The sequence below is a fragment of the Protopterus annectens genome, chromosome 4.part0, assembly GCF_019279795.1.
Source record: "Protopterus annectens isolate FY-2018-M chromosome 4.part0, PAN1.0, whole genome shotgun sequence".
Taxonomy (NCBI): domain Eukaryota; kingdom Metazoa; phylum Chordata; order Ceratodontiformes; family Protopteridae; genus Protopterus; species Protopterus annectens.
In genome coordinates this window covers 340,959,610-340,982,898 of record NC_056733.1, presented here as the reverse complement: position 1 = coordinate 340,982,898, position 23,289 = coordinate 340,959,610, and the positions used below count along the sequence as shown (strand labels likewise).

General features: G+C 43.0%; 1 protein-coding gene across 2 annotated transcripts in view; it reads left to right on the top strand.

The window, feature by feature from the left end:
* LZTR1 (leucine zipper like transcription regulator 1) overlaps positions 1 to 23,289 on the top strand; it is an 830,693-nt gene that overhangs the window by 514,516 nt on the left and 292,888 nt on the right. The window lies entirely within an intron of this gene.

The window sequence follows — 23,289 nt, the reverse complement described above, 5'->3', positions numbered from 1 at the left end:
TGCCATCAGGCAGTTCCCCAGTCGGCATGAGTTCCAAAGTCTTGGGTATTGAAAGGTTTCTTCAGTCTTTCTTGCCACGCGGTGCCTGAAGCAAAAGCAGTTTGCAAGTGCCGGTCGGCCGTCTCCTGAGATTTTCATTCCGAATCCAGAACAAAGGTTCAAAATCTTCTACAAAGCTAAGTACCCCGTTGGGGAAACTTTCTTGCCTCAGACTGATGTCAGTAAAAGTTAATAACTGTATTTCTTGTGGGAAGCAAATACCTCATAAGGATTTACATTCTTATTGTATCCCATGCCTAGGCCCGGACCACGACGTCACTGTTTGTCGGTTTTGTGCTAGGTTTAACAAGCACACTATTAAATGTCGGTTTGATTTTGCCCGACATTATTTTGGTAAAAAATTCAATTATACCATGCCGTCGGAACTTCCGATGACCGGAATACATAAAAAGCGCAAAGACAAGGATAGGCATCCGAGGCCCAAAACTGACGACAAAGCCTCTTCTAGGCCAGTCGCCGGTTCTCTGGTTTTCAGCGAGGTGCCTTCGCAGCCCCTGACGGCCGCTTCTGTAGAACCACAGGCCGCCTCTCACTCCCACGTGGAGATGGCTGGGCCTTCGGACGCTCAAGTTATTCAGCCTACCGAAACTAACCCTTCAGAGGGATCCGGACTAGCTGAGCTACCCGCAGCTTCAGAGGGTGTTTTCAGACCTACTCAGTTAAGCATTAAAGCCTCTGCTAAGTCTAAACCACCTTTAAAATCAAAGAAACAAATACAGTATTCTCCAGCACAGGCCTCCATGCCTAAAAAACAAATGCTCAAAATGGCCGAAGACCTAATCACTCTAATCGGGGGGTTCCATCCCCCTCCTGATAAAAGGCCTAGACAGGATGCAGACTATGACTCATCCGACCAGGTGTCCATCTCTTCAGATTCATCCTCAGTCCTAGGATATTCTTTGCCCCCTTATGAGGATTCTGATGCTGAGGAGTCAATTCCATCAGTCTCTCCGCCTGAGGGCTACTCCTTTGGGAAAACCTTGCATACCATGAGGGAACATTTCCATTGGGAAGGCCAGGATTACTCAGAATCCAAGAAAAGGCTCAGAGACTTCCTTTTATTACCTCAACACAGACCCCTTGCTATTCCGCCAGTGTTAGATATTGTGGATGATGTGTATACTGAATCCAGCTTAAATCCTGATTCCTTACCTCCAGCCCCAGTTAAACCTGACAGATACTACAGAGTCCCTGACTCACACAAATTTCTGTACAAAAGCCCTGTTGCTGACCCTGAAACTATTTCTCAGGGACCCAAAGGGGTTAAGGCCTCATCAGCCAAGAATCCAGTTCCCTCTGACAGAGATTCCAGAGCATTAGACAGATGGGGAAAGAAAGTATATACATCTGCAACTTTAGCAATGAGAGCCTTAAATTGCCAGTTTCACATGCTAAAATATCAGCAATTTTTACTGTCTCAGTTGAAAAAAAAATGCTTCCAGATTCAGATCCTCCTACTTTTAAAGAAATGCAGGATTTATTGCATGCAGCTGAACAGGTGGGAAAACATACTTTGCAATGTGGTTTTTGATTCTTTAGAGGCCTCCTGTAGAGCAGCAGTTACAGGCTCTGTCATTAGAAGACATGCTTGGTTAAAAGAACATACATTACCAGATCATGTTAAAGCAAAATTATTGGATGCACCTTTGCAGCAGGATATGTTATTTGGAGTTAAGGCAGAAGAGGTATTAAAGAAAATGGAGGATAAGGCAAAATCTATGTAAACGGTGAAGGATTTCTTACAGGTTCAGCCTCCTAGATTTACCAGAAATTGGCTAATTAAGAATTGGTCCTTTCCAGTTACAGACAGACCTCAAAGGGGCAGATACAGACGTCCAAGAGGTAGAGGTCAACCACAAGGTCCTTACAGGCCTCGACAATGGGTTGCATCAGGCCAGAAAGAAGGGGAAGACAGGCCCCAACCATATAAAAAACAGCCCCAATGACTTCCCACTTCAGCTGCCAAACAACTCTCTCTTGGCAGCCCCCTTGGGAGGAAAACTGGCACTTTTCTATCACAATTGGCATATGACCACCAAAGACAAATGGGTTCTCAACATTGTATCTCAAGGTTACAGGTTCCACTTTCACACTCTGCCAAGGTTAAAAGGAATGCCAAATCTGCCACCAAATCAATGGGCAGAGGCTCAAAAACAAATTACAACACTCATGGATATGAGAGCTATTCAAAAGGTACCACCACAGGAGCAAGGACAAGGATTTTACTCAAGACTCTTTCTGGTTCCCAGAAAGGACAAAGCCTGGAGGCCCATTCTGGATCTTTCTTCTCTAAACGCTTACCTGGATGTTACACTACAGCAGCTTCTTCCCATGCTGGGCAAGAAAGCTTGGCTCGTGACATTGGACCTCAAGGAGGCATACCTGCATGTCCCTATCAGACAAAACTGCAGAAGATACCTCAGATTCATAGCTGGTTCAATGCACTATCAATTCTCTGCACTGCCCTTTGGCTTATCTACTGCGCCCAGGGTCTTCACAAAGTGCCTGGCACCAGTAATTGCATTTTGCAGACAGAAAGGAATTCAAATTTATCCATACCTGGACGACTGCCAGATTCAAGCAGAGAGCAAGGACATTTTTGTAAAGCATCTGGCGTTTGTAAAAAAGTTAAGTTGCCTGGGGTACACAGTAAATGAAAAGAAATCAAAACTAGTGCCCTCACAAGAGATAATATTCCTGGATGCCAGCTTGAACACAACGGCCCAGATGGCTTATCTCACGCCAGACAAGCAAGGACAACTGACTCAGTTCTTTCAGTTGATGGCAACAAAGACCCAACTCCCTGCAAGAAAAATTCTGCAGGCCTTGGGTTACATGGCATCTTGCATAATACTAATTCCATATGCCAGACTGCATAATACTAATTCCATATGCCAGACTGCATATGAGGAAACTACAATGGTACCTAAAGATATGTTCTCAACACTGTCAAAGTTTGGAAACAGTTATACCACTAATTCCTTGCCTTCAACAGGAGTTTCAGTGGTGGGCTCAAGCTTGTCACCTCAACAAGGGACAGCCTTTTACTCAACCCACAGCCAGGAAAACACTGACAACAGATGCATTGGATTACGCCTGGGGAGCACACATGGCAGGCAACTGTATTCAGGGCAAGTGGCTCGCAGAACAAAGGCATCTTCACATCAATCAAAAAGAGATGCTAGCTGTACAAAATGCCCTTATAGCTTTCAAGGACCTGCTGCATCCAGGACAACTACTACTAAAGACAGACAACACTATAGTTATGTGGTACATAAACAAGCAAGGGGGCACTCACTCCTACCTCCTCTGCAGGCAAGCCATGACCTTGTGGAACACAGCTCTAAACTATCTAGTTCATCTGCAAGCACAATTCCTTTCAGGAGAGAAAAACACACTGGCAGACGACTTAAGCAGAAACATCATGTATCCCCACAAATGGGAATAGAATCCACAAATATTCAGAATGATAACACAGAAATGGTGGAGTCCGGACATAGATCTGTTTGCATCCCCAATGAACTGCCAGCTACAGAAATTCTGCACAAGGAGTTACCATCCACAAGCATGGAAAGTGGATGCCCTCTCATTCAGCTGGAAAAACCTACAAGTATACGCTTTCCCACCACTACCTCTCCTGCCAAAGGTACTCATAAAAGCCAGGAAAGAAGAGCCAAAGATGATCCTGATTGCACCAGACTGGCCACACCAGCACTGGTACCCAATCTTAAAGAACTTAGCACAAGGACCTCCCTGGATTTTGCCTCAAATCCCACATCTGCTGACTAAGCACAACAATCAGATACTACACAGCCAGATAAAGACCTTAAACCTAGCTGCATGGAAGATTCCTTAGTCAAGCAAGCAATGCCGCTCTCCAAAGCTGTTATGGATGTCATTCTGGAGACCAGAAGGCCTAGTACCAGGAAAGCCTATTCAGATAAATGGAAGAGATTCTGTGCCTGGAACCAAGCTCACAGCCTTGACCCTCATGTCCCAAACATTCCTCATATAGTACAATATTTAACTGAGATGCTGGACAAAGGCCTCTCCTCATCCATCAGGATCCACGCCTCTGCCATCTCTGCTCATTACAACACGGATCCACCAATTTTCTCTAATCCTTTGCTGACAGTACCTCAGAGGGGCTAAAAACATAAGACCGCCCCGTAGAGCACCTACTCCAACTTGGGACCTCAACTTTGTTTTGGAAAAATTAACTTTACCTCCTCTTGAGCCAGCTGACACAGCAGAATTAAAATATATCTCTTGGAAAACTGCTCTGCTCCTGGCAATAACATCAGTACGAAGAGTTTCAGAATTAGATGCACTAATGGCAGTGGAACCTTTCCTCATTTTCCACCAGGACAGTGTGTCTTTAAGAACTAACCCTACGTTTATGCCAAAGATGGTATCCAGTGTGGCTCTAAACCAAACTATTCATTTGCCAACTTTTTATCCAAAACCACAGATTAAAGGGGAGAGACTACTGCATTCCTTGGACATTCACAGGCAGTTACGCTTCTACTTTGACAAAACCAAAGCTTTCAGAAAATCTGAACAGTTAATTATTGGTAGCATATACTGCAGGAGCACAGGGAAAAGCCATTTCAAAACAGACTATTTCAAAATGGATAGGACATTGTATACGTTTCTGCTATACACACCATGGGAAACCTGTACCTAGCAGCATCAGATCTCACTCCACCAGGACAACAGCCACTTCAACTGCCTACCTCAGAGGAGTACCTACCAAGGATATGTTGGAAGCAGCAACTTGGAGATGTTCATCGTGCATACAGCTGCAGTCATTACAGATGGGATGTTCATCGTGCATTACAGCTGCAGTAATCACATATGGGTTTTCAGCCGTCAGGCGGTCCCTCGGTCGGCCGAATTCCAAAGTCTTGGTCCGGCGTCGGTTGTCGTCGCGTACTATTCTGACGTCAGGAAGGCCAGAGTATATAAGACACAGCCGACGCCATCTTCCCCAGTCTTTTTTGCCGCGCGGTGCCCGAAGCAGAAGCAGTTCGCAAGTGCCGGTCGGCCAGCTCCTGAATTACGAAAAATTTTGGAACCGAAGTCTTCATTAAAGCTAAGTACCCCGTTGGGGAATCTTTTCTTGCCTCAGACCGATGTCAGAAAAAGTTAATAATTGTATTTCTTGTGGGAAGCAAATACCGCATAAGGATTTCCATTCCCTTTGCATACCTTGTTTGGGCCCAGACCACGACGTCTCGGGCTGTCGCTTTTGCGCTACCTTCAATAAACGCACTATCAAGCGTCGGGCGGAGTTCGCCCAGCACTTTTTTGGTAAAGCGTTTAATTATAAAATGTCGTCGGATACTCCGACTACCGCTTTGTCTAAAAAACGCAAAGAAAAGGACCGCCAGACGAGGACCGCGGTCTCCACCGACACCACGCCGAAGCAGGCTCCACGTGGCCCGGTTCTCAGTGAGACGCCTTTGCAGTCCCTGACTACCGACGACACTCCCTCGGCGGGGTCTTCTGTACCCGAGACCGCTGGTTCTTCGGCCCTTTCCCAGACTACAACCGAAGCCCCTGCATATGTCGAGCCTACCAATGTGGATAGATCTACATCCACCCATGGTGTATTTAGGCCTTCATCTTCTTTCTCTATCAAGGCCTTCACTAAATCCAAAACAGCCAGGCACCATACTAGGCCGGCTACACAAGGCCCATCACCTGGGCCCATGCCTAAGAAGCACATGCTTAAAATGGCTGAGGACCTTATCACTCTTATCAGAGGCTCACAGGCCCCTCCGGACAAGAGACCCAGAGTAGAGGAGGATTCTCCTTCTTCTGACCAGGGATCCATTTTATCAGAACATTCTGATGCTGAAGAACATTCTTATTCCCCTTTCGAGGATTCGGATGCAGAGCAGTCTATACCTTCTGTATCCCCCCTGAGGATTTTTCATTTGGGGAAACCTTACACTCTTTGAGAGAGCACTTCCACTGGGAAGGCCAAGACTTTTCAGACTCCAAGAAAAGGCTTAGGGAATTTCTCTGGTTACCTCAGCATAGACCTTTGGCTATTCCTCCTGTTTTGGAGGTATTGGATGATGTTTACTCGGAGGCTTGCCTTAATCCTGATTCTCTGCCTCCTGCACCAGTTAAGCCAGATAGGTATTACAGAGTTCCTAATTCTCATCAGTTCCTCTACAAAGGCCATAATGCAGACCCTGAAACTATTTCTCAAGGCCCTAAAGGAATTAAGGCCTCCACGGCCAAGAATCCACTTCCGGCGGAAAGGGAATCTAGATCTCTAGAAAGGTGGGGTAAGAAGGTTTATACCTCGGCCACCCTAGCCATGAGGGCCTTAAACTGCCAGTTTCATATGATTAAATATCAACAATTCCTGTTATCACAATTAAAGACCAAAATGTCACAACCTGAACAACCAGATATAAAAGAGTTGCAGGATATGATGCATAGTGCAGAGCAAGTGGGTAAGCACACTTTACAATGTGGTTATGATGCCCTAGAGGCCTCCAGCAGAGCGGCCGCTACCGGATCAGTCATTCGCAGACATGCATGGCTTAGGGAACAAAATCTGCCAGACCATGTGAAAGCAAAAATCCTGGATGCACCTTTACATAAGGATGTTCTTTTTGGTACTAATGCTGAGGATATATTACGTAAAATGGAAGAAAAAGCAAAATCTATGCAAACTGTCAAAGCTTTCTTACAGGTACAGCCACCACGGTTCAGCAGGAATTGGCCTTCAAAAAACTGGTCCTTTCCAACCACTGACAAGCCCCAAAGAGGCAGATACAGACGCGGAAGGGGCAGAGCCCAAGGGTCCTATAGAGGCAGACAATGGCAATCTCCAGCACCAAGAGGTGGTGACGACAGTGCACAGCAGTACAGGAAGCAGACTCAATGACTCACTCATTTCCATGCCAAGCAAAATTCAACTGGCAGCACCTTTGGGAGGGAAACTGGCACTATTTGCAAACAATTGGCATATTGTCACAACAGACAAATGGATTCTGGACATTATAAACAGAGGCTACAAATTCCATTTTCACACTCTTCCAAAAATGAGAGGCATGCCAAATCTACCACAAAATCAAAGGGTAGAGGCACAACTACAAATTACAAAGCTCCTAAACATGAGGGCTATAGAAAAGGTACCTACGCACCAACAAGCACAAGGTTTTTATTCAAGGCTTTTCCTGGTGCCAAGAAAAGGAAGCGACTGGAGACCCATACTGGACTTATCCATCCTAAACGCATTTCTTCTCGTGCCAAAATTCAAGATGCTCACATTACAGCAACTCCTTCCCATGCTGGGCAAGGGGTTCTGGCTGGTAACATTGGACCTCAAGGAGGCATACCTGCATGTCCCAATCAGACAAAGTTGCAGAAGATACCTCAGATTTCTTGCAGGTTCAATCCACTATCAATTCTCTGCATTGCCCTTTGGCTTATCTACTGCCCAGAGTATTCACCAAGTGCCTGGCATCAGTGATTGCATACTGCAGACTTCAAGGGATACAAATTTACCCTTATCTGGACGACTGCCTGATCCAAGCGGACAGCAAACACATACTTCTGAAACACCTGGCATATGTGACACGGTTACTGCTTTCTCTGGGATACACCATCAACAAGGAGAAATCAAAGCTAACACCCTCTCAGAAAATAACCTTCCTGGGTGCCAACTTGGACACAAACACCCAGATGGCCTACCTTACACCAGGTAAACAACGGCAATTATCTCAGTACTTCAAAATACTTGCAAAAAGTACCAGGCTTACTGCAAGGAAAATCCTGCAGGCTCTGGGATTCATGGCATCTTGCATTCTTCTAATCCCATGCTAAAGCTGCACATGAGGAAACTTCAATGGTACCTAAAAAATCTATGGTCTCAACACAGTCACAGCTTGGAAGCGGTGATTCCAATAATTCCCTGTCTTCAAAAGGAATTCATATGGTGGGCCCAAGCATGCCAAGTAAACACAGGCCTCCCATTCTGCAAGCCTCAAGCTACACAAGTCATAACCACAGACGCTTCAGACTTCGCCTGGGGAGCGCACATGAAGGACAGGTGCATTCAGGGCAGATGGCCCCAAAAAGAAAAGCACCTTCACATCAATCAAAAAGAAATGCTGGCAGTAATAAATGCAGTCTCAGCGTTCAGAGAATTCCTGCATCCAGGACAACTGCTCATAAGGACAGACAACACCACAGTAATGTGGTACATAAACAAACAAGGAGGAACTCATTCATACCCCTTGTGCAGACTAGCCATGACTCTTTGGAACCGGGCTCTGGAAAGACAAATAGAACTTCAAGCACAGTACCTGCCAGGAATGGAAAACACACTGGCAGACACTCTGAGCAGACATATGACAGATCCTCACGAATGGAAGCTACATCCACAGGTGTTTACAGAGATTGTTCAAGCGTGGGGGAGGCCAGATATAGATCTTTTTGCCTCCCACAGAAACCATCAATTAAAAAGGTTTTGCTCAAGGACCTTCCACCCAAAGGCCTGGAAAGTGGACGCTCTCTCCTTCACATGGACAACTTGGTCAGTTTATGCATTCCCACCTCTGCCTCTTCTGCCCAAGGTACTTTTGAAAGTAAGAAAAGACAAGCCGAGGATGATACTGATTGCTCCAGACTGGCTGAGACAACACTGGTATCCACTCCTGAGGAGCCTAACACACACTCCTCCGTGGCCCCTGCCTCTAACACCTCTACTGCTGACGCAGAACAACTTCAAAACCCTTCACAGTCAGCTGAAAACTCTCAGTCTCGCTGCATGGAAAATTCCTTAGCATCACATCAGACTCTACTCTCCAAAGAGGTGCAGGATGTCATTTTGGAGGCCAGAAGACCATCTACTAGAAAAGCTTACTCCGCAAAATGGAAGCGGTTTTGCTGTTGGAATGAAAAACGAGGGCAGGACCCTAGAAAATTGAACCTACCTCAGATTTTGCAGTACCTAGCTGAACTTTTGAACAATGGACTTTCATTTTCCTCAATCAAAATACATGCCTCAGCAATCTCTGCAGAATTCAACATGGATCCTCCTTTATTCTCACACCCACTCCTACGACAGTTCCTCAGAGGGGCTAAGAACATAAGACCTCCAAGGAAACAGCCAGTGCCAGCTTGGGACCTTAACTACGCATCTAGAAAAATTGACATTACCTCCCTTTGAACCTGCTGCTTCAACAGAATTACAATATTTGTCCTGGAAAACAGCTTTGCTACTGGCCATCACTTCAGCTCGTAGAGTTTCTGAGTTACAGGCCCTCATGGCGGTGCAGCCATTCCTCATCTTCCATCAGGACAGGGTTTCCTTCTGCCAACCCTTCCTTTATGCCTAAAGTGGTATCTAGGGTAGCCTTAAACCAGGCCATACACCTTCCTACCTTTTACCCTAACCCTCAAAACAAAGGGGAAAGGCTGCTACACTCTTTAGACATCCATAGGCAGCTACGTTATTACTTGGACAGAACCAAATCCTTCAGAAAATCAGATCAACTCCTCGTTTCCTATGCTGAGGGGGGTTAAGGGAAACCTGTTACCAAACAGACCATTTCCAAGTGGATTGGTCACTGCATACGCTTTTGTTATTCCTATCATGGAAAGCTTGTCCCTACTGGTATCAGACCTCACTCCACTAGGGCCACAGCCACCTCTACAGCTTTCCTCAGAGGAGTGCCTACTAAAGATATCTTGGAGGCAGCCACTTGGAGTTCTGTACATACCTTCACAAAACACTACCATCTGCCTTTATACTCCAGAACAAGAGCAGGCTTTGCCACTGCAGTTTTGCAGGGCATTCTAGCTCAACCCAGTTCCGTATAATACCTACCACCCTATGCATAGCTTTGGGATTCTACCCATATGTGATTACTGCAGCTGTAATGCACGATGAACATAGTACAGTTTTGTACCTACCATAAATGTAGATGTTCGAGGGCTATTACAGCTGCAGTACAGGTTTCCCACCCTCCTTCCCCACTTGGTAAGACCTTGGGGTCTGAATACCTCTTCATACCTACTGACTGAGTTATCCTGCTATGTATTATTTGCTTACTTTTATGGATTAGATTTATTTATGTATTGCCTTCCTTCTGGGGGCACCTGACATCTGGGGCAAGAAAGACTGAAGAAGATGGCGTCGGGTGTGTCTTATATACTCTGGCCTTCCTGACGTCAGAAGAGTACGCGACAACAACCGACGCCGGACCAAGACTTTGGAATTCGGCCGACCGAGGGACCGCCTGACGGCTGAAAACCCATATGTGATTACTGCAGCTGTAATAGCCCTCGAACATCTACATTTATGGTAGGTACAAAACTGTACTTTCTCTGCCGTCAGGCGGGTCCTCGGTCGGCCGAATTCCAAAGTCTAGGTCCGGCGTCGGTTGTTGTCGCTTTCTTTTCTGACGTCAGTGCGACAGGGGTATATAAGACACAGCCGACGCCATTTTCTCCAGTCTTTTTTGCCGCGCGGTGCCCGAAGCAGAAGCAGTTCGCAAGTGCCGGTCAGCCAGCTCCTGAAATTACGAAAATTTGGAAACCGAAGTCTTCTTTAAAGCTAAGTACCCGTTGAAACTTTTCTTGCCTCAGACTGATGTCAGACAAAGTTAACAATTGTATTTCTTGTGGGAAGCAAATACCGCATAAGGATTTCCATTCCCTCTGTATACCTTGCTTAGGCCCAGACCACGACGTCTCGGGCTGTCGCTTTTGTGCTACTTTCAATAAACGCACTATGAAGCGTCGGGCGGAGTTCGCCCAGCACTTTTTTGGTAAAACTTTTAATTATAAAATGTCGTCGGAGACTCCTACTACTGTTTTGTCCAAAAAACACAAGGACAAAGACCGACATGCGAGGTCTCCACCGACACCACGCCAAAACTGGTTCCCAGCCCCCTCCGGACAAGAGACCCAGAGTGGAGGAAGATTCTCCCTCTTCTGACCAGGGCTCCATTATTTCAGAACATTCTGATGTGGAGGAACATTCGTACTCCCCTTTTGAAGATTCTGATGCAGAACAGTCCATTCCTTCTGTATCCCCCCAGAGGATTTTTCATTCGGGGAAACCTTGCATACCTTGAGGGAACACTTCCATTGGGAAGGCCAAGATTTCTCATATTCCAAGAAAAGGATCAGGGAATTTCTTTTGCTACCTCAGCACAGACCTCTGGCGATACCTCCTGTCTTGAACATACTTGATGATGTGTACTCGGAGGCTTGCCTTAATCCAGATTCCCTGCCTCCTGCCCCAGTCAAGCCTGATAGGTACTACAGAGTTCCTAACTCACACCAATTCCTTTACAAAAGCCATAATGCAGACCCTGAAACCATTTCTCAAGGCCCCAAGGGTATGAAGGCCTCCACTGCTAAGAATCCATTACCTTCCGAGAGAGAGTCTAGATCCTTAGAAAGGTGGGGAAAAAAGGTATATACCTCAGCCACCCTAGCCATGAGGGCCTTAAATTGTCAGTTCCATATGCTTAAATATCAGCAGTTTCTGTTATCACAATTAAAGAATAAAATGTCACAACCTGAACAACCAGATTTGAAGGAGTTGCAGGATATGATGCATAGTGCAGAACTAGTGGGTAAACACACCTTACAATGTGGCTATGATGCTCTAGAGGCCTCAAGTAGAGCTGCTGTTACAGGATCAGTCATTTGTAGACATGCCTGGCTTAGGGAACAAACCTTGCCTGACCATGTTAAAACTAAACTATTAGATGCTCCTTTACAAAAGGATGTATTATTTGGTACTAATGCTGAGGAGATTCTACGGAAAATGGAAGAAAAAGCTAAATCTATGCAAACTGTCAAGGCTTTTCTACAGGTGCAAGCACCACGTTTTAGCAGAAATTGGCCTTCAAAAAACTGGTCCTTTCCAGCCACGGACAAGCCCCAAAGAGGTAGATACAGGCGCACAAGGGGCAGAGGACAATCTCAAGGATCATATAGAGGCAGACAATGGCAATCTCCAGCACCAAGAGGTGGTGAAGACAGTGCACAACAATACAGGAAACAAACCCAATGACTTTCCCCTTTGCATGCCAAGCAAGGCTCAGGTGGCAGCACCCTTGGGAGGAAAGCTGGCATTATTTTCAAAAAATTGGCATATTGTCACAAAAGACAAATGGATCCTGGACATTATAAACAGTAATTCTAGGTTTTAATTTGGAGTTTTGATTTTATCCCCAATGAAAAAAAGGGGTCACTGCACTTATTTGTGATTATAAAAATATTTTGCAGAATTGAATTGTTTTTTGGCACATTTTAACAGTTTGATTTAATTTTATGTTTAACATGCTATCCAGTTGCTGAGATTTTTTTAGAAAATGAATTTTTAATGATAATAAGAATGTATTTTAGAATTTCCTTATATGGTAATTTTCCTGTTGGGAAAGGTTCACAGGAAGTCATGTGATGATTGTGGAAGTATTTAATGTGAATGAACTTCCAGCAATGTTTTTTGCCTTGAAAAAGCTCGCAAGTGGTCGAGTGAAAGCGCTTGGAAGATATTGTGGATTTTTACTTTGCCTAGTTATATTAAAGGAGCTCATTGGAGATCTAGCAGCTGTTTGATTTCTTCATCTGCTTATTTTGAAAGCCTTTGTTTACGTGCTTCCGGGTCCTGTGGTGCCAAGTGGTTTTCATTCTTGGTATGTCTTCTACCCTTTACTACCTATGGGGAGTATTTGCTGGTAGCTGAAAGTTGTTTGCTTTTCTTATGTATGTTTTATTAGTAATTTGAATTGCCTACCTATTTGGGGGCACCTGACATCTGGGGCAAGAAAAACTGAAGAAAATGGCGTCGGCTGCATCTTATATACCCCTGTTGCACTGATGTCAGGGAGGAGGCGACAGCAACCGACGCCAGACCAAGACTTTGGAACTCAGGCTGACTGATGAACCGCCTGACGGCAGGATAACTGAAGCGTAATGACTGCAGCAGTGTATACACTCAAACATCTACATTTATGGTAGGTACAAAACTGTACTTTCTTGTTTAGTCTGTATTAAACATTTTTCATCTTTCATTTCTCTCATTATACTGTTTTGGTCTTTCATATTGTGATTTAAATAGGGAGCCACTTCTTTCTTATCTTGCAAGAACTATCTCTTATTTATATATCAAATGTTTTATTTTTTATTATTATTTTTAACTCCTACAGCTTATTCTCTGTAATAAAATATTCTCTGTCATTCAGTTTCAAATGTTTAAATGTTTCTTTACATAAATTCATGTACCTTCTCTTCATTAATCTGTCTGTTTGATTATCTACATAACATTTTTTATATTTTTCTTTAAATACTAGACATCATTCTGACCAGTTTGTGTAGAACTCTCGCATATTAATATGATCTTCCCAAAAGTCATTTATCATATATTTCCCTGATTCACTCCATTCACTTTCAATTAATCCACTTTCAATTAATCTTTTTATTCATTTTCCTATCCACATGTATCCATCTTCTCCTTTTATTTCTATCCAAACAGCCAAATGATCAGAAAAAAATATTTCTGTTATCCCTTCCTTGAAATATCAATACTTTTGGATGTCAAAAAATCTATTTCAGTTTTGTGTTCTCCTGTCTTATATGTCCACTTATTTGTTCTCCATATGCTTAATTTCCCACACCTGATTACTTCTAATATTTTTCTAACATCATTATTTTTTTCTTGCAATTGAAATATCATGTTGCTGCTATATCCCTATTTATACTAACATATTGTAGCGTTTTTTGAAATATATTTCCTTGCATAAGATGTAAGCATACACAGCAATAACCCTATGTACCTGTTCCATCTTATATCAAGAATTGCAACCCTTCCCACTATAACCAGTGTCCCATCCAATATTTTAGCTGTTGTGTTACATAATATTCCTATTCTTACACATGTATCCTTCCCAAAATTCCAAATAATCGTGCTTCTCCATAACATCTGTAATCTTTCTTCCGCTATTAAAAATCTTGCACCTTCTAGTACTATATCTACATCCAGATTTTTTCACCATTATAAAATGTTTATCCCTCTTGTTAAACCTTTGAAACTGTTTACATTAATAGCCAGTATCCTTCTATTGTTCTGCTCTGTTTTTGGAAGTGTTCCACACGAGGCATCCATTGTAAATGTTTATCCTTTCCTGTTTTTTTTTTTTACATCAGTAGAATTTTTCCATTTAACTAAATTCCAGTGCATATCTTCATCAGTAATTTCAGATCACTGTTCTGTGTTACTTTCCTTATTAGTTTTGTCATGTTTTGTAATTTTGTTCTACCACTTGTCTGTTTTTGTAAAATAGTGTCATCTGTTTCAGTAGTTAAATCTTCCTGTATTATTTCATGTTCATTCTGTTTTTCCATAATTTTCCTGCCCTTTCATTACCCTTTTTGCAATCCATTCATATGTACCCTGTTTTATTACATTTATAGAATTTCAGAACACGAGTTTTGCATTATGCATAGTTTCCCCACAATTATGGCATTTTCTTTTCCTGATTAAATGATCTGATTTCCCACTATAAATTTTTAGGTTGCTCCAATATCTTACAATCCCCTTATTTCCGTCAACAATTATAATCCTTGGAATATGTACATCATCATCATTGTCAATTTTCAAAATAACAGAACAGTCCCACGCCCCAGTCCTTAAGCCTGTATTAGCATATGTATTTTTTAAATGCTCAGTACATTTTCACATATTGTATTCAAATAAAGTCTCTCCTTCAACTTCAGTTCTAAACAGTATATGAATTTTCTTCTTAGTTTCTCTATTAAAAGTCTTTATAACATGATAATTCCAAGGAAAACAGTCTTTTCTTTTTTCGTATTCCCCCAGAATTTCTCCATAGCTTATGCAGTCTCAAAAAATAATGCTACAAAAACTTTGTTAATATGAATAAATGCTAACTTCATTAGCTTTTGTCCCCAAAGGACTAATCTTTTTATCCCACACTTCATACCTGTCAAGTCCTTTTCCTTTGCTATAAATTCATGCAGGTCATTACTGCTGTCTGAAAGGCAAAAAATACAGCCTCCATGGGAGCCGATAACATCCCAGGCTGCATCCTACATGAACTCGGGCAGGAACTTGCAGCACCATTAGGTGCCCTTTTCAACCAAAGCCCGAGTACTGGCTTTATCCCAGCTGAGTGGAAGATAGCCACCATCATCCCTTTACACAAAGGTGGAGCGTCCACCGATCCAGGATTTTATAGACCCATCAGCCTAACTAGCCTGATCTGCAAGGCGATGGAATGGATTATCTTGGACCTCATTAACAAGGATATTGGCAACCTCCAAACACTCAATCCCACACAGTTTAGCTTCGTCAAGGGGAGGTCATGTCTGCTAAATTTGGTTGACATTTTTGAGACGGTCACCAAAGCCATGGACGAGGAGAAGACAGTGCACACCGCCTGCCTTGACCTGGCCAAAGCCTTCGACACTATTACCCACTCGGGCATAAAAACTCTCCCAAGTAGGTGTCCGTATGTTACCAGATGGGTAGCTAACTGGCTCACTGACTGAACCCACCTGGTCAAAATAGGGGAAGCCACCTCAAGCAGTAGACCTGTATCGAGTGGCGTACCCCAGAGTTCGGTCTTGGAGCCTCTATTGTTTGGGGTATACTTTTCTGAGGTGCAGGCCAAAACCAGTGGGCTATGGCTGACCAAGTTTGCAGACAACTGCAAGCTGGGTGTTATCAATTCCTCTAGTGACGTGGACATCCTCCGAGAGGGTCTCACCCAAACAAATGACTGGTGCCAGAAACATGGCCTCAAGCTGAATACAAAGAAATGTGTCATTATCCCCCTTGTGGAAAGTGATGTCCTCACAAATTATCCCATTAATAACAGCATCCTAAGCACACAGTCACTTGTGAGGTATTTGGGTACCCAGATTGATAGCAACCTGACATTTGACCACGGTGTTGCTTCCATTTTACAGAAAGCTTTCTACATAGCCCACCTCATAAGTAAGGGTATCTCATCCAGGGACATGGAGGTCATAACATTCCTGTATTCTTGCCTTATAAGGTCCATTATTGAGTACATCTCCCTATTCGGCATGTACCTTGCAAAATACATGCAGCAGCTGGAGAGACCACAGAGGTTCTTCACCAGGAGAATCCACAGCCTCAAAAATCTTCCATACACAGAGAGGCTAAAAGTCCTTTTCCTCTACTCTGTTTCATACAAATTCCTCAGAGGCGACCTCTGTCTGGCATACAAGGCGATCTTGGACCCCACCTTGATGGTACTGATGCATATCCGCAAGTCAAGCTCCACTCGAGTAACTTGCACATGCGGCCTCCACCTGGTCTGTGACATCAATAGGATTTGTTGGCGGGACAGATTTGTGTTCCAGAGGCTCCCCCCATCTGTGGAATAGACTCTCACTCCACATCAAGCAGAGTACCTCTTTACTTCTTTTTAAGCGCAGCCTGGATAACTGGATGGGAAATAGAAAATACATCCCTGAGATTCCACTCGTGTCCCTGCTGGACAGGGGCATCAGGTGTTGATTTGTCTATACATGGGCAAAACTCTTGGCTAGGGTTATAAGGGCCTCAGGGCCAATAGCCTAGTAACTTCCTTTGATCATACTGTAATTTTTTTCTTAATTCTGTGTGCTGTACTTCATCTACACCCATTTGCTTCTTTCTCTTTACCATATCTGCATATGTTTCTTCTTTTTCCATATTACTGATATATTCTTTCTGTCATTTCCACCCACAATATATCCTTATTTTCTGGCTCATTCTCTGCATAAACCCTTTCCAGTAATTCTTCCTGCAACCCTCCCAACTAGAAGGTTGTAATAATACATCCGCTGGTTGATTCTTCCTCCTCTCGAAACAAGCGCTGCTGATGTAGCTCATCAGGATTGACTGTCTTCTCCCTCCATTATACCATTGTCTGTATTCCCATCCATTTGTGTGGAAGACGTGCGTCGTCCCCCCCCCCTCTCTTCTTTATCGACTCTGCATCAAATAGCTGCGATGAAGATATAATCAATCACCTTCTCCCCTGAAACACCAACAGACTCCTTAAAAGGCTTGACTGCTTTCTCTACTTAATCTGACATGCCTTCCAAAGGCTGCTTTCAACTTTGCATGTTAGAATCGTCGCAGTCATATTGCTGTTCTTCCATCTTCTTTTCTTCCTGCTTCTTCGAGCTGCCATTGCACTAGGAACGGAAGCAGGAAGTGTGTATGCATAACTCGTTCTTCTCACTTGTGAAAAGAGTAGGGGAAGTTTGCTGATGCCTTGGCCAAAATTTCCCCTAGCAGTATAAATACCACCATCTGTCTCCCCTGAAAAGAGGTTACTAGCCTAGTGGGCCTAACCTGGTCAACAAAGGATACATAAAATAAGTTTGATTTACACATCTGGAGTAGTGAATTGCTTCAAATACAGCAGTACTATTTTTCCCTACATCTCCGATATTTCTAGTAAGTTGACTTACAGATAATTAAAATGTGTATAAACTCAGAACTGGTGAGCCTTTATCTTTTTATATGTCTCGGATTTTATGGGATAATTGAATTATGAGCGTGGATTTGCTGTCTTTAGGGGCACGTTTGTGTCTTACTCTGTGTGGCAGATACTTTTGGATAATCGGTTTGTAAGAATTTCTTAAGAGTCTGTTCTCTTACATCCCATCCTGCTTATTGGATATTATGGGATGACCTGTATTTTGATCTCAGCACAGCTCAGGGTGCTGGTGTGGTAAAGCCTTCTGGGTTGTCTGTGGAACTGAGCCTTTAAGCTATACATGTTGATCTTATCTAAGGTTCTTCTTTACCTGTTTGACATTTTAGGATTGAGTTGAACTGCCCTGATTCAGTCTGTATTTTTGTCATCCTTGGTTGTTACCATGGTGTTGCCAGTTAGAGCTGGAGCTATGTTATTCATCCCACTAGCCATGTTCCGACTTACTGTCAAGGGCAGTGTTCTGCCAGTCCTTAGTTGTCTTTATTTATTGATTTTTTTTTTTCTTTTTTTTTTTCTTATTAATGCTTTCAGATACCTTCCCATCCTTGCTGGCATGGGACATTGACTCAGTTTTACCATTATAATGTGTTCTGGAGTGGAGCTCCTTTTTCAGTCTGGCTTCCAGGTTGAATGGTATGTGTCTTAAAGTTTCAGTAGGCCTCTTGGAAAATTTTTCTCCTTTCTTTTTTCTTTTCTTACCACTTTTCTTTTCCTTTCAGACTTCTGTATGGGTTCTTGGGCTTACTTCTGGAAGAGGTCTTATGCCAGAGCTGTAACTAGATGCTGATGTTTGTGTTTCACAGTTGCAGTCCTGACTGTTGAGATTTCCTGCTGTGAAACCCCTCTGCTGGCCTGACTACTAGAGAAAACTGCTTTCTCCTCCCAGGCTGGCAGATGTCTTTACTGACGTCGTACATTCAGGTGTAAAGGGAGCCAGCTTATGTCATCTCTTCAGTCTTTTCTTGCTGTTGGAGCCTGAAGCAGTATACAAATTCGTTGGTCAGTCCACACCAGAGAGAAGTTGTCGGAAAGAGAAGTACCCCATTGGGGAATTCTCTTCTATTTCTCTTAACTCATGTCAGATAAAATAAATAATTGTCTCCGCTGTGGTAAACAAATCCCTCACAGAGGCTTCCATACTGGGTGTTACTTGCTTATATATATGTACCCACACACACACACGAGAAAGATATAATTTTCTTTGTCTCTTACACAGAACAGGACAGTCTTTCCATCCCAGTGGACTGAGGGTTAGTATAAGTCCCCATCTTAACATTGCATTTAAGCCCATTTCCTAAGTCCCCATCTTAACATTGCATTTAAGCCCATTTCCTAAGTAACATGTGTCTGTTACATTCCTGATTTGTCAGTCCCCCAGGCCGACTAGTTATAGCTGTGCCCGTCTACATGGTTTGTGTGTAGTTGCAGCTTCTTCCCTTTCATACTCCATGGAATATGACTCTCTTACTTTACAGGATAGTCTGCAGCCTCTGCTCCTCGTGGGCTTTTTTCCTTAATCTCTGCCTGTGCCCCAAAATTAGGTGTCTTTCATTCTTCAGGATTGTACCAAGCCTCTAGACTGGAGAACACATCTGGTCTTCCCACTGTCCTTTTGTCTCCTATTATTCGGTCACTGTCTGGGGTTAAGGTTAGGTTTTTGATTTCAGATGCCTTATCTGGATGGTCACGTCTGTGATGTTTTTCGTTTAGGCAGACATCAGTTCTTTGACCTTCTCTTATCACGGGTTTAGACTTTGGAATTGGTCTGGAACCCTTGTCACTGTTTTGTCAATCAACCAAGATCTCTTAGGAAAGTTTGAAGGTTTGCTTTACCTTGTTCCCTTCTCAGAATACAGTAGTTTTTGCTGCAGTTGATGTGTTCCTCAAGCAGTCTCCATTCATTATATAGGATATGGGACATGCACCAGGCATTGTTTTTTTGTATGAGGAGATGGTGATGGAACCCTAACTGCAGTGCCAGAAACCGGATTTGGCTAGATGGCACAAAGTATTTTGAGAGTCAGCCCAGGAGGTGAAAGTGAGTATTGGTTTGCCCACTTTTGGGGGACCCAAGGAAACAACCTTACCAGGAGTGATTTTCTGGTAGAATCCAAGGGTGCAGGCACACACAATTCATGGATGTCAGGACAGCATAGTTTAATGGCAGGCAATGCAGAAGTGCATGTGGAAGCCTGATTTCCTGGTAAATGTAAAGAACAACAGAGCATGCATTGCATTCTGTAACCAGTACTCATGAAGGGGTCAGAGACATTGTAGAAAAAAGAATGCCCAGCAGCCATATGTGGCAGTCAACTGAGCTCTGTCATTCTGTCATCAGCACCTGTGAGTAAACTGTGGGTGCCAATAAGTTACTGTACACCAAGTAGGATAGTGTGAATGAGTTTTATCACTTGGGGCAAAGAATGGTAGATGGTCAGGCTGATAACCAAACTGCACAAGTTGTGTAGGAAGAAGCACTCACAGATTTGTTTTAGTATTTAACGGAAGGTACTGTTTATGCTGGTGAACAGCACCATTCACTGTGTTGGCTGTGGTTGGGCTGCATCAGAAAGCAGTCTTGTACCAGGGCCTTGTTTGCAGAGCAAATCCTCTTTTTCACATCTTCCCCGTTCAGGCTCTCGTTGTGACTTGCCTTTCCCTTGGAAAGCCTTTTAACAGCAAACTGGAGCAGCCTGAGGTGTAGCCTTCGTTTACTCCCAGTCTGTCTGCCCTGAAGGCTGCCACTTTTTGTATCATAGAAGCCCTCTTATTTTGTGCCACCTACTGTAAATAATGGGCAGCTTCTTCTGATCACTCCTCCAGTGCTGTTTTTCATCAACTTGGCAGCCTAGGAAAGTAGTCCTTTATTTCTTTGCTTCAATCTGTCTTAAAATAGTGATATTCTGTTGCACATAATCCTACTAAATCACATGTGATAACAGCATGGCATGTATGGCTTAGAAGGATAAAGCCCTGACTACAGCCTAGAAGACCTAATCACAAGAAGTGGCATGAGCTCTGGTAGAGCCAGGCAGGGAAGAGCAGTGGGAGTGAGTGGCTAATGCTACTTCACCCATCCTTGGTTGGGTAAAAGTGTTTTTGTTTTTTGTTTGCCCTTTGCAAGCAGATTGTGAGCTTGGCAGTGGTAAACCGGTAAAGGCAACTGTCATAGCATGCGCATGGGAGCAGGCCTTTATGCTGCAGCTATGGTCATCCTTTAACCTTAGAAACCCGGACAAAAGCAGTAGCTTTACTTTAGCTTGTCAAAGGATGAAGCCGTCAGTCTAGTAAGATCAGCCTTCAACAAAGCCTTGGGGGTGGGGAGAGTCTTTTTTTCCAACCTATCCTGGAATGTCTTTCCCTTGGAAATCAGAAAACTTACTCCAGAAGCTTTTCTCTGAATGTTGTGATTTCTGAGAGGAGTATAAATGCATATTTCTAGACGGTGCATAATTTGGCCCCATATAAGTAGCCCTTGCGCAAGTATGCTTAGTTGCGGCTGACTTTCCTTCACGGTATGATGACTTTTATCTGTGTGTATGATGTGTATATGTATATGCTTCTCCTCAGTTTGTTTAGTACAGTTTGGCCATGAATAGTATAGGTGTCACTATCTGTCATAATCAGTTTTCGATTTTTGCTGTATTCTACTCGCGTGTTCTCTACTGTAGCATTGTGTGTGGTATTTCCATTTGGGTCATGGTTGTGTAACCTTGATGCTCGTACTTGTAAGTTGAAAACCGGTGAGGCTTGTAGTGGTCAACTGTGGTAGATACTGTTGGAGTATATGCACATTTTGAATTTTTCTATGCTTCTCTTTGCAATGTTTGCTGGTCTTGGAGGTTTTAAATTCTGGTGGTAGTGCCCTCTCTAGCAGGTTTCTGTTATTTTAGTTGACTGATTTTACAGAGTAATCAGCGGCTGTGTTTTCTCTTTAAATTCTTGCCTCAGGAAACATGAAGGGCGCTAACAAGACTGCCAAAGTTCGTTCTGACGTAACCGTAGACATGGTGTTAGGCTTACTAGTGTAATAGCTTCTGATTCACTGGTTTTTTTGCAGTCGACTATGTAGATGTCTTGCCGTCAGTGAAACTGAAGTGTGACCACTCAAGCCTTAGTGTACATAAATCCCTTAGAGTAATCTTTAAGCTTCCTAAGCTTGTCAGATATACTTGGGATGCATGGCCGAGCTTAAAGACATCCCTGTGGTTGTTAGCCTAGTACACACCTATGAACACACACACACACACACACATTTTTGTATGCGAGTATGAATGTATGTGTGTGTGTGTGTGTGTGTGTGTGTGTGTGTGTGTGTGTGTGTGTGTGTGTGTGTGTGTGTGTGTGTGTGTGTATGTATGTATATATATATATATATATATATATATATATATATATATATATATATATATGTATATACATATATATATATATATATATATATATATATATATATGTATATGTATAGATATCTATAGATATATATTACACACATGTATACACACAGAAAATACACAATATTGTATCTGCTGTACTGTGCAACTTGTAAATTTGTCTACTCTATGTATGATTTCATTACTAATGTTTGTATCCCATAGTAGACATTGAGTCATATGTTGTTAAATATCTAAGACAGATGTGTTAAGTACATATTGCATATGCACGTCAGGCTTTAATTTACATTTATATATGTCAAGATTCTTTTTCTGTTACCTTGGTTCAGGTCATGGCTTAAAAGGGTTCTTGGACTAGCCAACCTACCCCATTAAGAAATTCAAATGAGCACAAATAAACTTACAGCCAGATGTCATGCTCTTGCATTATTGAAATGAAAACAGCTAGCTGATAACTCTCCCGGGATAATACTTGGGACATAACGTGTTCTAGCAGAAATTGAAGATGGTGTGGTAAGTGAGCAAACAAGTGGTTCTTCATCAGAGAAGATCAATAGAAGTTAGCAGCTGGCCAGGTAAGTGAATAAATGCATCAGTTAGTTCACCAAGTTGCACATTCGCCTTTGGTGCAGAAGGATTTGGGTTATATTCTCTAATCAGGCATGTGCAAGAGCTGGAGCACACAGAGGTTCCTCACAAAAAGAATATAGGGCATAAACAAGAAGTCCTACGTGGGACCTCTTCAAATGCCTACTCTTGTACTGGGAGGCGATCTATACCAAGCCTACAAAGCATCATCTTGTCCAACTCTGATAGACACTTTTGCACATCCACAAAACATATAGCATCAGAATTACCCAATCTAGGAACCTAAACCTCACCTGTAACATAAGAAAGACATGCTTGGAGGGACAGATATGTGTCTCCATGACTACTGTTCCTCTGTAACAGGCTTTTCTTATCAGTGTCAAGTAGATTTCATGTCTAACCCAATTCAATCATAGCATGGACCAGCGGATGAGGACTTGGAAAATTCATACCTTGCCTAACATCTATGTCTCTAATATGTACAGGCAGCCTGTAAATGCTTGACCACCCATGCCCAGGCCTGTGTCTACCCCATAAAACAACCCTAGGGTATACAAAACCTGTCAAATACATTTGGGAAGCATGGTTAGGCTTAAAAAGACCACACCCCCTAGGATCAGTTGCCTGATGATCACATGTGAACCTAATTAGATGTGAAAAGGTTAAGTATTATAACTTATGAAAGCTTACAGTAAGTTCTGTAACTAGCAGCCTCT